A 16,125-nucleotide genomic window follows, 5' to 3' on the forward strand; every position below is an offset into this window, starting at 1 on the left:
GGTCATGTAAAAAAGGCAACAGCGGCCAGCACATCTCCCTGGGGACACACGGCACGTGCGTGATACGCCGCATCTTCCCTGTTCCCCGTAAGAGTGCCCTGAGGTTGATGAAAGGCACCTTCGTTCTTGTTGAAAATATGGTGGCGGGTGTGACGAAACTTACCCACAAGCCGGAAGGTGCCCGGCCTCTCTGCCTCTCCCCAACTTGAGAAAGCGGGCGTGGCGAATCACCAGGATGATGTTGCCTCATGAGATGTAGCCCAGCCTGTCAGTGTGCGACCCACTAGGGGTCTGCAAGGTGGTGATGTGATGCTCCCAAAGAGGGTAAGAACTACGTTAGGCCGAAGCTTCTGGCCTCGGTGTTCCGTTGACCCGACAGTGCTGTTCTCTAGACTGGCCAACAGAGTAAGTTGTGTTCCCATGTGACTAAAGTTCCATCTTTAAGCTAAATATTTTCCCCCCGAATGGAAAATACCAACTGTTGGTGAGGACGTGGGGACGCTGGAACCCTGGTGCAGTATTGCTGGGGATACAGAATGGTGCAGCCACTGTGGAAAACGGCGGTTCCTGAAGTTTAGCAAGATGATCTACGATCCCGCGGTTGTGGCCGTAGGCCCAGAAGAACTGAAAGCTGGGACCTGAACAGATATCTGTCCTCCCCTGTTCATAGCAGCATTATCCACAAAGCCAAACGGTGGAAAACAGCCGGGATGCCAAATCAGTGAATGAATGGTAAACAAGATGTGGTCTGCACATACACTGGGATACTGTTCAGCCTTAGAAAGGAAGGAAACTGTGGCACATGCCTCCTGCCACCTGCGCGAATCTCAAGGCCGTGAAGTGAAATAAGCCAGTCACAAAAGTAATAAATAGTGTATGACCCCCCTTATACGAAATACCTGGAGTAATCACATTACATAGTAACATTACCAAAAGTAAAATAAAGGTTACCAGGGGTTGGGGAGAGGAAAGAACAGGGACTTACTGTTTCATGGGTACAGTTTCTGTTTGGGAAGATGAAGTTCCAGAAACAGATCGTGGTGATGGTTGCACAACAATATGAATGTACTTAGTGCCACTGAGCTCTACACTTCAAGGGATCAAAATGGCGAATGTTATGTGTATTTTACCACAATAACCATTTCAATGCAAAAAATATTCTGCTGCAAACAAACATTACTTTCGTGCCTACCCTGTGCCCACAGTAAATGCTGGAAGGTGCATTAGCGTTTTCTACAGTTGGAAGCAACCACCCAGCAGGAAGAGGGGGAGTTGTTGGTACTCATAACTGGGAAAGTGCTAGCTAGCATTGGGTGCAGTCACAAGCCAGAGCCTCCAACGGTGCCATCAGGGGTCTGCTCTGTCTCCTGGCTCTGCTCCCCTCTGTACGGCTTTACCCCAAGAGCCAGCTGCAAGGGTCCCCGGCGACTCCCCCAGAAGAGTTTCCCAACTCCTGGAGAAAGAAGATCTCTTCCCGGTAGCTCCAGCAGAAAGCCCCAGGAGTGATAAATCTATGTCTCCTGAAACTCACACATGTTGCCCTGAGCCAATCGGTGACACATTTACCCAGCAAAGGAGAACCAGGGGGTTAGCAGGATAGAGGGGAAGGTGCCTGGCAGACAGTGAAGGCTGTATACGACCGCAGGGCAGCCCAGAGTTAAAAGGAGAGGTCTGGTCATCACAGAGAACGTGCTATCTGGTTGGAGGAGATAAAATTCCAAAGCATTGCACCAAAATGCTAAAATGCTGTGGTGTAGGGGCGCCTGGGTGGCTCAGTTGGTTGAGCTTCCGACTTCCACCCAAGTGATGATCTCACAGTTCATGAGTTCGAGATCCGCATCCGGCTCTCTGCTGTCAGTGTAGAGCCCACTTGAGATCCTCTATCCGCTTCTCTTTCTACCCTTCCCTCACTCTCTCTCTCTCTTTTTCTCAAAAATAAATAAACATAAAAAAAGAAAAAAAATTTAAATGCTATGGTGTAAATCCTAAATAAAGTAGGGCTTGAGTTGGACCTCGAGGAAGGGCAGGATTTCAGCATGAAGGCAGGAGAGGTTGTTGGGTGGATGAACAGTGGGAGCAGAGCTGTGAAGTGGTGTAATAACTACATCTGACTAGGGCAATGACACACTTAAGAGGCTGGAGGCCGACCCCGGAGTAAGCAAAGCGTCAAGTGCAGTCACAATCCAGAGCCTTGAGGTGCCAGTGCCTTGAAAGCCAGTTTGGAACTTCTCCGACCATCCGATTCTCTAATAGTTGCGCGTATGGATTCTTGAGTCCGTTTGTTGTGGAACCACGCCAGCTCTTGCGAAGGCAAGACAGTAAGCAGATGAAATCCTGTTCTATGCTCCTGTCCAAATGAATGTGGAGGCAGCTAAGTGGGTAATGCTGGGCCCTGAAAGGAGAGCAGGTAGCATCAGGGGCCGGCCCGCAGGAAGTGTCCGTTTATGTCTCCAGGAGCCATCCTCAATGTGCCATTTGCTTTTATGTCCTGAGGAAAGAGCCAGAAGCAGATTCCTGGAGCCCAGCTAGCAGCCCTCACACACTGAGCATGCCCTGCCCGCGGGGTCACGACCAGCCTGGCTACTTCTCATCAAGTTGCCCTCGACCTGGGCTTTTAACAAGAAGACCTGTGCTTTCCACAACTCTAATTTTTATTTAGTACATTTGTGTTTCGGCCTCTTTTGAATTAAACTTGCCAGAGTTCAGCATATTTCTTTTGCTCAAAAAGTAGTTGGGAAGTACAGCTTATCACTTTCTAACTCATGGATTATTTTTAAATTGTAAAATACACCTAACACAAAATCTACCATTTTAACCATTCTGGAGTATACGATTCGGTGACATTCAGTACATTCACAGTGTTGTGCAGCCAACCCGCATGGTCTAATCCCAGAACATTTGGAGCCCCTCAGAAAGGAAATAGGCATTTGGCAGGCAGGGCCCCCAGCCCTTGGCACCCACGAATCTGTTCTCAGTCTCTCTGGATTTGCCTGTCGAGGATCTTTCATGTAAATGGAGTCACGCAACATGTGGCCCTTTCTGTCCTGCTCCTTTCACTCAGCATAGTGTTCCTGAGCTGCATACACACTGTAGGGTGTTATCAGGCCTTCATTCATTTCACACTTGGACACTGTTCCATTGTATTGCACATTGTATGGATGGACCACATGTTGTTTATTCACTCCTATCAGCTGATGCTAACATGCCTATTTCTAAAAGGAAACGGTTTGGTCATTCGAAGCAACCTGAAGCATTCCCCGGTTGCCAAAAGGACAGAGTCCGTGAATAATTAAGACTCGAATCAGTCAACTTACATAATGGAGGCACGTGGGCGCCTTTAACTTTCAAGCGTAGTTGTTGCACGAGGCCACCAGTACACATTCTGCTCGTCTTGCTTTCCTTCCATGTGCATTCAGTCCTTTCCACGTCTTTCCTTGAATGCCATGGGCACTGGAAACCAGTTTAGCAAGAAGTCAGGCTGAGTGTCATAAGCGAGCCGGTTGGCTGTTTGAGTGAATCTGAGGGTGCTGAGTCTTTGCTACATCCTGGGTCACTAGAATCAGGATGGCCCTGGGAGTGGAAAAAGTCTGGATTTGAATTTTGGTTTGAACACTTAAAGCAGTGCAACCTGGGGCCGTCTCTCGAAGACTCATTTGAAAAAGAGCAACAATAATACCTACTTCCCAGGCCTGTAAGGATCAAGGTGCTCCGTGTGCAAGATATTCTGCTCGGAGTTGCAAACGCCAGATGTGAGCAGAAGAAGACAGGTGTCTCCTTGTGCAGAGCTGCTGTTCCAGTGATGTGAACCCGCAGGTGTGAGTGTGATGGAACGTAATGGAAAGGCTTCTCTGGGGTGATACTGTTTGAGCAGAGGCCCGAGCAAGAAGCAGCTGTCGGGCTGTCGGCCGGGCAGAGGGGCCGGTGCAAAGTGGGGATGAGGAGTGGGCATGGACCCGGTGTGTTTCAGGAAGCGAAAGGCGGCCATTGTGGCCAAAACAAGAGGGAGAGACCAGGGAGCCTGGGAGAGGCCCTGTGGTCCACCGGAAAGGGTTAAGATTTTCCACTAGGTGGGGGAAAAAAATCCATTGGAAGATATTAAAGCAGAAGAGTTACTTTTTAGAAGGTTACTGTGACGTAAGGATAAAAACAGGGCAAGGCTGGAAGGCTTCCTGGTAAAAGGCAGTTGTGTTGACCCAGAGAAGCCTGGATAGTGGTTTGGCCAGTTATTCTGCTTCTGTTATTATTAGCGATTCCACCACCTCGATCACCATATGCTGCTCGTCAAGAACTGGGCTTTAGAATCTGCTGCTGAGGATTCTGCAGGGCCCCACTGCCAGACTCCAGGATATACCCCAGTTGTTCAGACAAAAACGGAAGGAGGCCCATGTGTATTCTGCTGCCTCTCAGGCTGGGCCAGCAGGCCTGCCAATGGCCTTGGGCCAGGGAGAACCAGAAGAACCGGTCTTCCCTCTTGGTTCCCATCCCTTCAGGGCGCAGAATCACACAGCAAGGTTCATATTCCCATTTGGTTGCACTGCATTTTGTTTTTAAGTTCTGATCCTTCAGAAGGAAGTTGGCACTTCTGAGCTATTATCGATCATTTGTCAATGAATAAAAGTGGCTCGGCTCTGTAGAGAGACAACTGAGGACCCCAGACATGGGGATGGGAGGGGAGGGCTGGGGAGGCAGTTACAGGTGCTGAACAACCTAATCTAAGAGAATGGGCTAGAGGGTGGCTGGGTGGCTCAGTCTGTTGAGCCTCCACTTTGGATTTTGGCTCAGGTCATGATCCCAGGGCAGTGGGATTGAGCCCTGCTTCGGGCTCTACACTGAGCATGGATCCTGCTTAAGATTCTCTCCCTCCCTCCCTCCACCCCTCTCCCCTACTTGCACGCTGTCTTTCTAAAATACAAGGATGGGATAGGAACACAAAGCGAGCCAACTTTGTTTTTCCTAGGCCAAATTCCATCCATTAGATTGAAAGAAGCCACTCCATTCCAATGACAGAAGCTTCTGTAACTTCCCAGAGAGCTAATACACTTCAGCATGGCTCCAGGAGTCCAAGCTTCATAATCCCTATGGTAATCCTGGAACAATTCATCACTCATCAACCACGGCCCACATTGGTCCCCTATAAATACACTTTGAAACTATTAAAATAAAAACAAAGGTCTGATTCCATCCGATATGCTGATGAAATAGGCGCACCTAAAAACAGCTGGTGGAATTATAAATTCTAGTTTCCAAATTTCTGGAGAATGATTAAGCAATAAACAATTACCTATAAAACTGTTTATACTTCCTGAGTCATTTCACCTCGGTGCATTTACCCCCCAGATAACCTCAATGAAATCAATGTAATTTGTAAAATACATTTCATGGCAGCACAAATTATACAGTGAAATTTGGAAACAGGCTAATAAGTTATGGTCCATCAACAAGTTTGAATATTATGCTCGTTCATTTAAAAAACGGTCTTGGGGCGCTTGGGTGGCTCAGTCGGTTAAGCATCCGACTTCAGCTCAGGTCATGATCTCACGGTCCGTGAGTTCGAGCCCCACGTTGGGCTCTGTGCTGACAGCTCAGAGCCTGGAGCCTGCTTCAGATTCAATGTCTCCCTCTCTCTCTGCCCCTCTCCCGCTCATGCTCTGTCTCTCTCTGTCTCAAAAATAAAAACGTTTTTTAAAAGTTAAAAAATAATAATAAAAAACAGTCTTAAGGGGGCGCCTGGGGGGCTCAGTCGGTTTAGCATCCAATTTTGGCACAGGTCATGATCTCGCAGTTGGTGAGTTCAAGCCCTGCATCAGGCTCGCTGCTGTCAGCACAGAGCCTGCTTCAGATCCTCTGCCCCCCATCTCTCTGCCGCCTGCTCGCACACTCTCTCAAAAATAAAGTAAACATTAAAAAATACAACAGTCTTAATGACCCAGGACTGGGCTAGGCCTGCTGGAATACAAGCATAAATGTGACATACATGCTCCCAAGAGGTTCATGACCAGGTCAAGGGCATCCAGTTTCCTTGGCTCAAATCCTCCTCCATTACCTTCTAACCAGACACCCTCGGGAAAGTTACCTGTGCCCTCTGAGCCTGTTTCTTCCTATGAGAAAGAAAAAGAATAGTAGTAATCACCTACTAGGTAAGTTATGAGGAGTAAACAAGATAATGCTTGTTCAGCACTTAGAATAGTGCCTGGCACTAGGTTTTGTGAAATAAGATGACTGTATAAACGTCACATTCTAACACAGTATAAGGGTTGTAATAGCATGTGTAAGTGTAGAATGAGCACCTAAAAGGAATTAATTCTGCCTGGGGGGGGGGAGGGGTAATGGCCTAGGAGGACCACCTCCCCATCCCTTTGGTAAGAGTCTTCAAATATCCATAAGGTTTCTCCAGGTAGAAAAGGTGAGGAAAGGGAAGAGAGTGAGAAGGTGAGAAGAACTTTAAGTACTGTCAAGGTTATGCGTGCATGTTCCTTTGGGGTTTTCCAAGATAGATTCAAAATTATTTTCAATGACTCTTGCGTATTGAACTGGTGTTTTTATCTAATGCGATACCATGCTAAACTTTACTGGAAAGAAAACCAAAGGGAGAAAAGGAGTTCATCCATCCCGACCCTCAGGACACGGCCGTCCACCCCATGTGGTGCTCTCAGAATAAGGGCTCCCCCAGCCTTCCATCTTCTATGGCGTCTTGTAGAAGGAGTCACTTTAACTCCGGTTCACTAGAAGACTCTCAGGGCATTCGAGCGATGGCAGCAGCCTCATCTACCCTGTCTTGTCTTGGGTCCGTGCCTGTTGACTTGTGAGCTAGACGCCCGGGCAGTGCCCGCAAGGTATTGCTAATAAAAACTGAGGTAGATGTGAGTGTGGTTGTGTTAGTCATGAGAGCTCTTCATGAATATTCCGTGTCCTCCTGAGCACATAATAAAAATCACTCTTCCCACCCCCGTCAAAGTTGGGTGTGGTCTCTGCCAGTGAATTGTGAATAAAAAGCAATAGGGGTCACTTCCTGCTGGGAGTTTGAAGAGCCAGTACACCACTCACCTTGGTCCTTGGCAGTTGCGAAAGCATGTGATCATCCATCTGGGCCCCTGAGTCACACACAGGCCCACCTTTAATATGTAGCATGAGGGACAACTAAGTCCTTGTGGTGTTAAGCCACTGAGATTTGGGAGTTGTTCGTTGATGCAGCATACCTTAGCCCTTTTTGGCTGGAATAACTGTCCGAGAAAACGTAAATGCGTGTACAAACAATACGAAGAAATCCAAACAGAAGATGAAATTTTCACAGCACATAGAAGGGCTACTTCCATGTTAAGAAAGACATAAGAGAATTTAAAGTCATGGAAACGGTTCTTTTTCTTTTTCTTTTTTTCTTTTTTAATGTTTATTTATTTTTGAGAGAGAGTGCACGCAGGGGAGGGACAGAGAGAGAGGGAGACACAGAATCCAAAGCAGGCTCCAGGCTCTGAGCTGCAAGCACAGAGCCCGACGCGGGGCTCGAACGCACGAACTGTAAGATCATGACCCGAGCTGATGTCAGACGCTTAACTGACTGAGCCACCCAGGCGCCCCAACAGTTATTATTTTTCTTCTTAAATTCTTGGACTTGAGGATGAAAGCTATGTCCCGTGCCTTTAGCTGAGAGGGTAGATAAAGGCAGAACTGTGCTTATTACTGAATGAATTGAGTACATGTATGAAGGGCTAAATAGTCCAGCGATGCCTTTTCCTGCTCCTTGGCTCCTTCCTAGCTGGACTTGCTGTTGGAGAAGTAGAGTTGGAGTTCGTCCCTTGAGCCAGCAGGCTGAGACAGAGGTGAATAGTGATTTTCCTAGGGAATTACAAGTGCAGGTTGGAAGAGAACTTAAGAGCATCCTTAGGAAACCTTCATGTGATAAATAATTGAAGAACGCAACCATTTTCTGAGGGTGCTTTCCCTATAACTTAGCATACAGTCTCTACCCAGCTGCCTTTGAGAATCACCCAGAGTAACTTACAGCCCTTCTCCAGACCAAATAAATCAGACTCCCATGGGTGTGTCCGTCAGTATTTTAGATATTTCCCTCGTGGTTCTGTGCAGCCAGGATTGAGAATGACCAGTAGAGAATTTCTTAACCTAGTGGCTCCCAAAAGTTATTGCACACTAGAATCCCTTGGGGCTTAAAAACAAACAAAAAGCAAAACAACGCCGCCTTCTCACCGGAGACTTTCTGACGTAGTCTAGGATTTTAAAGAATTAATGCCCATCAGAATTAATTCTATTTTACTGCACAGTTTGGGAGCCACGGTATTAACCAAATTTAAGAGCCTGAGGTGTAGTCAGCCAGATGTGGCATAAGTCCTGTCTCTACCACACCGTGCAGCTATGGGCATGATCCTTACCCTCTCTGGAGTTCCGAGTTTCCATTCGGTAAAGCGGGAATAACCACAGTCACCTCATAAAGTGACTGTGAGGATCGAGACAGTGAGTTGGCACTGTGTCTGTCCTACAGTAACTGCTTGAGAAGTGCAAGTGAGTATCGTCTCATTTAATTCTCTCGATAATCCTGTAAATCAGGTTATCGTCCTAATCTGATAGTTGAAGGGCACCAAGGATCAGAAAGTCACTGGTTGCTTCAAGATCACACAGTAATAATTGGCAAAGCTTGACTCACCCCAAGGCTTTAGTGTCCAGCTGCTTGCAGCTGCCTCAGGCCACTCCATTCGCCACCCGGCCCTGGCCGAGCACATGGGGCCGGCCGCCATGTTGAAGCGGCCCTGCTATGCAACACACTTAGGTTGTCCAGCGGACCTGGGCCCAACTCACCTGCTTCTGCCCTGGAGCGTAAGAGACTAAATCATATCTTGAATTTCATTGACTTCATCTCTTTTCAAGATTGTAACACGGGGGCACCTGGGGGCTTAGTCAGTTGAGCGTCCAACTCTTGGTTTCGGCTCAGGTCATGATCTCATGGTTTCGTAAATTCGAGCCCCACATCCAGCTCTGTACTGGCAGCTCAGAGCCTGCTTGGGAGTCTCTCCCTCCCTCTCTCTGCCCCTCCTCCACTTGCACTATCTCTGTCTCTCTCAAATAAAACTTTAAAAGTGAACAGGTAAAATAAAATTTAAAAAGATTGCAACAGAGCCTCAGTTGACCCATTTGGCCAGAATCCTTTTCTCAGTGTGATCACAAAAAGTAATGGTTAGTTACTCACGACTGTTTCTTTTATTAATATGGTACCCTTTCTACAGGGATCATGGCCTGTTAAACCCTCACATAACTCCTTACACAGGAGGATGAACTCTGGCATTGGGGACACATTATTTATTATATTTGCTTCATGGGTTATGGAGAAGGCAGGGAAATTGCCCAGGGCAATTCCACATCTTGGAATGTAATACTTTGAAGGGAAAGTATAGAACCGCGAACCAGACAGGGCACCCAGGACCCTCAGATATGACCACGGGTTTACTTTGTTTACTTAAAATGTGTTCATCCCTAGGGAGGGACCAGTGCACTGCCCCAGGTGCCCTCCCACCTCACACCTGCCGTGCGAGCAAGAGCCAAAACCATGACTTGGGTCAGGTCAGCACCAGGGTGGTTGGGGGGTGTGCCTGGGAGGGGGAGATAGGGGTGTTTAGCCCACCTCCTCTCATCTCTATTATCCCCATGCCCCTTTATTTAGATATGAACACTTGACTTTTCATTGCTGTGCGGCAGGGAAACAGTTTCAAGAATCTACCTACTCCCATTCAGCTCGAACGAAGCCCCAAAGTCGCTCCTCTACAGTTTTGCGAAAGCAGAATTCACCCCTATGGGCTATGAGGCTGCAGGGCTGTAGGGCCATGTGTCCTGGCAATTTTGTTGCCCTGAGAAAGCGCAAAGGATTTCTGGGTATGAAAAGCCATCTTTGTCTCCGCCACAAAAGGGGATCTCTCCAGTCACCTCTTGCCTTGTTGGCTACACCTCCATTCTGAAGGAAGTCATTCCCAGGCCGCGCTGGTTAAAAGCAAAACCCCAAAATAACAAGGCAGGAACATCTTCCCGCTGAGAACACTGTGTCCTCAAAGGTCAAGTTCAAATTGAATTGAATTCTCAGAGCCACTAAAGATCTTATCTAAATTTACCCTGACCCACTTAGGGGAGGAGCCAGAACCGAGTGACCCCTTTTTTTTTTTAAATGAAATTTGGGACACTATACTCAAGGCGCTGATGTCCTATAAAGCAGCCAGTGGCCACTTTGGAGGCTGGATCCAACATTAACTCGCCGCCTCAGAGACAGATGGGCAGCAAAGTGCTTCCTCCTCTGCGGTCAAGGCGACACCTGCGGGCTGTGGCGCCAGCAGGGGCTGCAGGAAGGAGGGTGACGCTGGTGAGCGGCTGGGGGATGCACAGGGCGCCGCCTAGTTGCCTAGCAACACCTCATAGACGTCACTGGGGAGCATCAGTAGCGGCATCTGGTGAGCACATGACTCTGGCATTTCAACTAAATGTAAAATGGGTTCTAAGTCACTGCTCCAGGTGAGAGATAGAGCGAATGGGGCATGTGCCTTGGAGGCTGGAACCCTACCTCTTCTGCATTTAGAATGAGCTGCTGTGCTTCCCCCCCTCCCCGGGGCAGGAGCGCACCCCGCGTGTTCCCCGGGCAGGTGGCGCAGGCCAACAGGTGGCCGTGCGCTGGCCAAGGAAAGCTGGTTTATACTTCCAGCTTCCTGCAGCCTAATTTTGCTCTACTACTTGCAGTGAGATGAAAGCCAGAGGGACCTGTTTCTTGGAACCCTGCATTAAGGCAACGTGGCTTCACGAGCCCGCTGGTTTGTGAGCCCAAGAAGTCAGGGGAGCTCTTCCTTGTCACAGGGCGTCACAGTGCCCTGCACAAATCGGCAGAGCTTCCAATGCTTGTTGGATCCAACACTCCCATTTCCAATTTTTTTGGGGGGTTGGGGGTGGAGGGGGGAGACATGTAAAGGATAATAAATAAATATTAATAAATACAAATAAATGCATTGACATAGCGGAAATGCACACGCGGCCCAATAATAAGCACGTTGTAATGCTAATAGCTGTGGTTTGCAGACGGATTCACGGTGTCGCAAAGTGCTTTGCGACATGTCATTCCGGTAATACATTTATGATTTTGGCGCCTTGAGTATAGTGCCTGTTTCCCACTGGTCATTCTTTCTCAGACCTTTCTACAACATTCCCTCATGCAAGTCTTGTGATCACTTGGCTGTTATCTGGTCCCTGGGCGCCTCTTAGAGGTCCCTGCGCACCATGGGCTGAGCAGATCCTGAGCCATGGCAGGGGAAGGAGGCAGGGGTGAGTGGAATGGGGAGGTCGCAGACCCCTCACGTCTCCCCCTTGCCGCCAATAAACTGGCCAGTTTGTGTTCCTCTCCACCTAAGCCCCTACAATTATTGGCTGGGCCTGATACGTCCATGAATTATAATTAATACAAACACGGTGGCACTCTTTTACTGAGCACTCAATCAGGTATTGTCTCATTTAATACAACAATCCTCAGATAGATGAGGAAACTGAGTCTCACTTACAGCCGATAGTTGTGGAACCGGCGGCCAGATCCTGGATCATCTGACCCAGAGCCCCTGCTCGCAGCCAGCAGCCCACGCGTGCTCCTTCTGCACGATTCACCCTCTGCCCCCTGCTCAGTGCAGAAGACTTCCAGTAGCATTTCCAAATATCTGCAGAAGCACATCATTAGTAATCCGTGTCCTACCAGGCACTATTTGGGGGCCTTCTGTGAAGTGCAGCAGTGAGGTTTGGGTCCATTTGCCCATTCACTCAGCAAACACATAGTGAGTACCCACCCCTAAAGGCTACTCTGCTAGACTCTGTACAAGAGTCGAAAAAAACCTGATTCCTGCCTCAAGGGAAGGAGCCCATAGATAAACACATACATGCAGGATAGCATATTAGGACAGGAACAGGCTCGAGTGTCCTGAGGCACAAGGGACGCCCTGCTGGTGGCTCAGCAATGACATCGCGGAGGACATGAGAACATCGACCCTCTGTGGTCACCTTCAAATAAGACTGATTAGGCCCCACGGGTGGTATATGAGGAATCCGCACCCAGAGACCTTATGAACAGATCTTTAGTCCTGAAAAGACAAGTCTCACCCCAGACGCCCCACGGTGGTGCCTTTCGTTCAGTCACTCAGCAAACATCTGATCTCTACCAAGTGTTCGGCACTCTGCAGGGGCTGGGCACATGGTAGGAGACGGACCAGACTGGGCTCCTGCCCTCACGGAGCCGACAGCTTTGTCACCAGACCTATCACATAGAGAAACTGCCCAGCCAAGCATTTGCTACAGTTTCAACACATATTGAGATTTATTGTGGTGCCATTTGAAGATGCTGGCAAACGCACAGTTGCAAACAAAGCTGGTTTCAACCCGAGCCCTTGCACCAGACACCGAGGGTGATTGAGGACAGAGGCACACCCGTGTCGGAGGTGGCCTGAGGCCAAGGGCTGACATTTGTCGAGAAGTGTGCTTCTTAAGATGGCATTTTGTCAAAAATAGGTGACCCACGCGAATAAGCCATTTCTCAAAATCTTCCAGGAAATATACACACTGATCCTTACTCTCCAATGTCTATTGTTGTCTTAATTGTACCAGTTACGCCCTCACAAAGCATTTACAGGCTCTGGGTAACAAATGAGCAGGACTCAGACCAGGGTGTGCTTTAAATCCCGACTGTGTTTTAAGCTACGGTTGGATTTTGATAATTAGGTGCCTATCCACCAGCCAGACCAGATGATACAGGGATGTTCTACGCCTCTGCCTCAAATCCTGGTTTAACTCCATTATTATCACCATCAATTCCTTCCTGTTTGTTCAGTCGTCTCCCTGTCCCCCTGCCCATCTGTCCCTCCTCTAGTCACTCTATGCTCTTGTTCAGGCTCAGGCACTGGTTATTCAGAGGTCCCCAGTACATCCTCCCGGCTCAGAATAAGAGATGATTTTGCAGGAAAAAGAAGGGGAAAACGGTAGTGGGGAAGCTGTATGGGTAACAAAAGACCACTGGTAGAGCTCATGGGAAGATGTTTTCTGGAAAGGCCTGTCTGATAATAGATCCACACTCCGACAAGGAAGAGCCATTTGGTAACCCCCACCTAGGCATTAGCAGTTATCCCCGACCTACGAAGTCCCCCAAAGATCTTGTCACCCTAAAGCCACAATTTCCTCCTGAGTGGGCCAGCCCATCTCTCGGGGAGGCACAGCTCTGGGCCAAATGGCTACCCTACACTAAGCAGCTAGGGCAAACCTTTCTCCTCCTTCCAGGGCATCTCCTGTCATGGGTTGTACAGCAGGATCTCCTGGGGGAGGAGCCATGCTATTTCATACCACTTGTTCTTTCTCATATGCATGAAGTGCGAGAGAGAGAGCTGTGAATGCGTGGCACGTGGGCCCAGTGTGCTATTCTATTTGGCATAACACAATTCTACATGGACCGCAAGGCCACCCATAGTCCAACCTCCCCTCCGACCTCTGATCACATGCTGCTACTAAGTTACCCCTGGAATTATATTGTGCATTCACCTTACAGGCCCCGTGTACAGTCTTGCCTTCCAATAAATCCAGTCGACTGAGTTACTATTATGTGATTGTGTGTTCAAGGAACCCCTGAGTCCAGTGGAAGACAAAGGCATAATTCCACGTCAGTGCCGTGGAGGGTTCTACGGTACTGAGCGCACAGGAGGCTGGGTCTCACTCTACCCTGGGAGTAGCAAATGCAAACAAAGGTGAACCCCATCAAGACATCGTGGTCTCGGTGTAGTCTGCTTTGGGGAAGAGACTCTCGACTCAGATAAGGCCCTTCTAATTCATTTTTTTCCATATAAAAAATATCTAGCTAGGTGCTTGAATTCAGAGCTCCAGGAAGATAGCAAAAGGATTTCTTGAGACTGACTGAACTCGCATCTAAATGAGGAAGTATTCCAACGTAGCATGCATATTGGAGTCATAAATTGTGGCTGCGGATCACAGCCTCCCTCTCGTTAAGGTGGTAGTGGCATCTTCTAACCAGTGTGACCGGGGCAGGGTCTGGTCCCACCTCATTCTCTGCAGTGCCTCCCTGTCTGGGCTGCTGACTCCTGAGTCTTCTGAGTTCACAGCTCCATAAGTCATCTGCCTCCACTGGTCTCCTGGAACGGGCATGCGTCCTTCTGCGGACTCTGTTCAATGCCGTCTACAAAGCAGCACACAGCCTGGTGTTCTGCTTGTGCCTTTGCTCCCCCTGCAGGATCAGTGGTCTTGGTAACACGGTCGTCCTCTGGGCTGTAGCTGCCGCTGTGAAAGGAGCAGTGCTTTCCTCTGGAATCCGATCTACGAACAGATCCTTCATTGCACAGCCACAAGAAGAGGGGATCAATTTCTTTATATCCGGAGGATTGATAGGTCACCACACCGCTCTGAGCCATTTCATGAAGTATCTTCCATGGGCTGGAGACAGAGCATGGAGAGCGAGGGCGCTAAGATCAGGAGAGAATCCAGAATAAACAGGACTGAGGTCTCGATGAGATTGAGATGCAAACATAATGGGGAAAAGAGAGCTATAAATATTAGGACTGAGATTTGCCTGTGAGGGACAGAAGACCAAAAAGGGCAGCGCCTTAAAAAGACTGAGACTTATTTCTCTCCCTTGGAAACATAGGCAATGCAGGGCTGGTGTCCACAGTCATAAGGAAACCAAGTTGCCGCTATAACATAGCTCTGTCACCCTCAACCTCAATGATAGCTTCTAACTCATGGCCAAAAATGGCTGCTCAGGCCCTAGTTATCACAGCTTTGTTCCACCCAGTCAGAAGGAAGAAGGAATAAAGAATGAACTGCCCCCTTCCTATGTGGACAGTTTGCAAGAATTGCAAATACAGCTTCTGCTTACATCCCATCAGACTAGTACTACTTATATTGCCATACCTAGTTGGAAGGGAGACTAGAAAATCAAGGCTTTAGGGGAGCCTGGGTGGCTCAGTCGGTTAAGGATCCGACTTTGGCTCAGGTCATAATCTCACGGTTGTGAGTTTGAGCCCCGCATCGGGCTCTGTGCTGACAGCTCGGAGCTTGAAGCCCGCTTTGGATTCTCTGTCCCTCTTTCTGCCCCTCCCCCACTCATGCTCTGTCTCTCTCTCTCTCAAAAATAAACAAACATTCTTTAAGAAGAATATTGATGTAGACTCTATTCTGAACAGCTTGCCCCCTTTAGTGGCCGTTGAAGGCTTTGTAGCAGTCTCTGCAAATGACCTAAGCAAAACATTGAAGCTTAAGATCTCAGAGATGGAACGCTTTCGGGCAATAAGGCAATGAAGAACATGACCCCAGGAATAAGTGGTGGAAAAGCAGTCAAAGCGAAGGCCATTGACCTATTGAAGGAAGGGAGCATGAAGCTTATCTATTGGATGGACCATTAACAACGTAGAAGATGAGGACACGCCGGCTGGATGAAGGAGTTAGGTGGAGAGGAAGATTCTGAGTCCACTGGCGAAGTCTTAGCTGCATGGCAGACCTTGCAGACACATGCACCATTGGCTCTGGTTTATTCTATAATTATTTCATCTAATTATCTCACCAGATGTGCATGCACATTAAGGAATCAGGAACCCTTTCTTCTAGCTCCCTCTTGATCTCCTGTAGTACTGGAGACATGGAAAACGACAAATAGAAGTGGAGTGAGCAAATCCCAAACCCTCACTGGATCCCAGCAGATAACCAAATATGTCCTCTTTCCCGCAAAGCCCTCCCTGACGCAGCGTTAGGCAAACGACAAACACTCGTTCTGTCTTGGAGCAGCATTTTGGTAAACTGCCCAGCTTAACAGGCAGCTCCCTGATTCTTTGAAGATTGAAAAGAGTCTAGGGAAAAATATAGAAAACAAGAAAAAAAAATAAGGAAGTTTTACGTCTGCTGTGTTGCCTTAATAGACGGAAAACAGGCTCGAGAGTTAACAGTGCATATCTGTTGCCAAAATAACCAAATGGACCAGGACTCACACCCTATATTCTTTACCAAATAGAAAGAATCGCTGATGTGGAAAGAGAAAGACAGAACCACTTTCTCCTTCCTATGAAGATGAAAAGCAAGGCTCCTGGCTTCCGTGTAAAACAGATACTTAAAATGCAA

Source organism: Lynx canadensis, chromosome D3 (genome assembly GCF_007474595.2).
Source record: "Lynx canadensis isolate LIC74 chromosome D3, mLynCan4.pri.v2, whole genome shotgun sequence".
Classification (NCBI taxonomy): Eukaryota; Metazoa; Chordata; class Mammalia; order Carnivora; family Felidae; genus Lynx; species Lynx canadensis.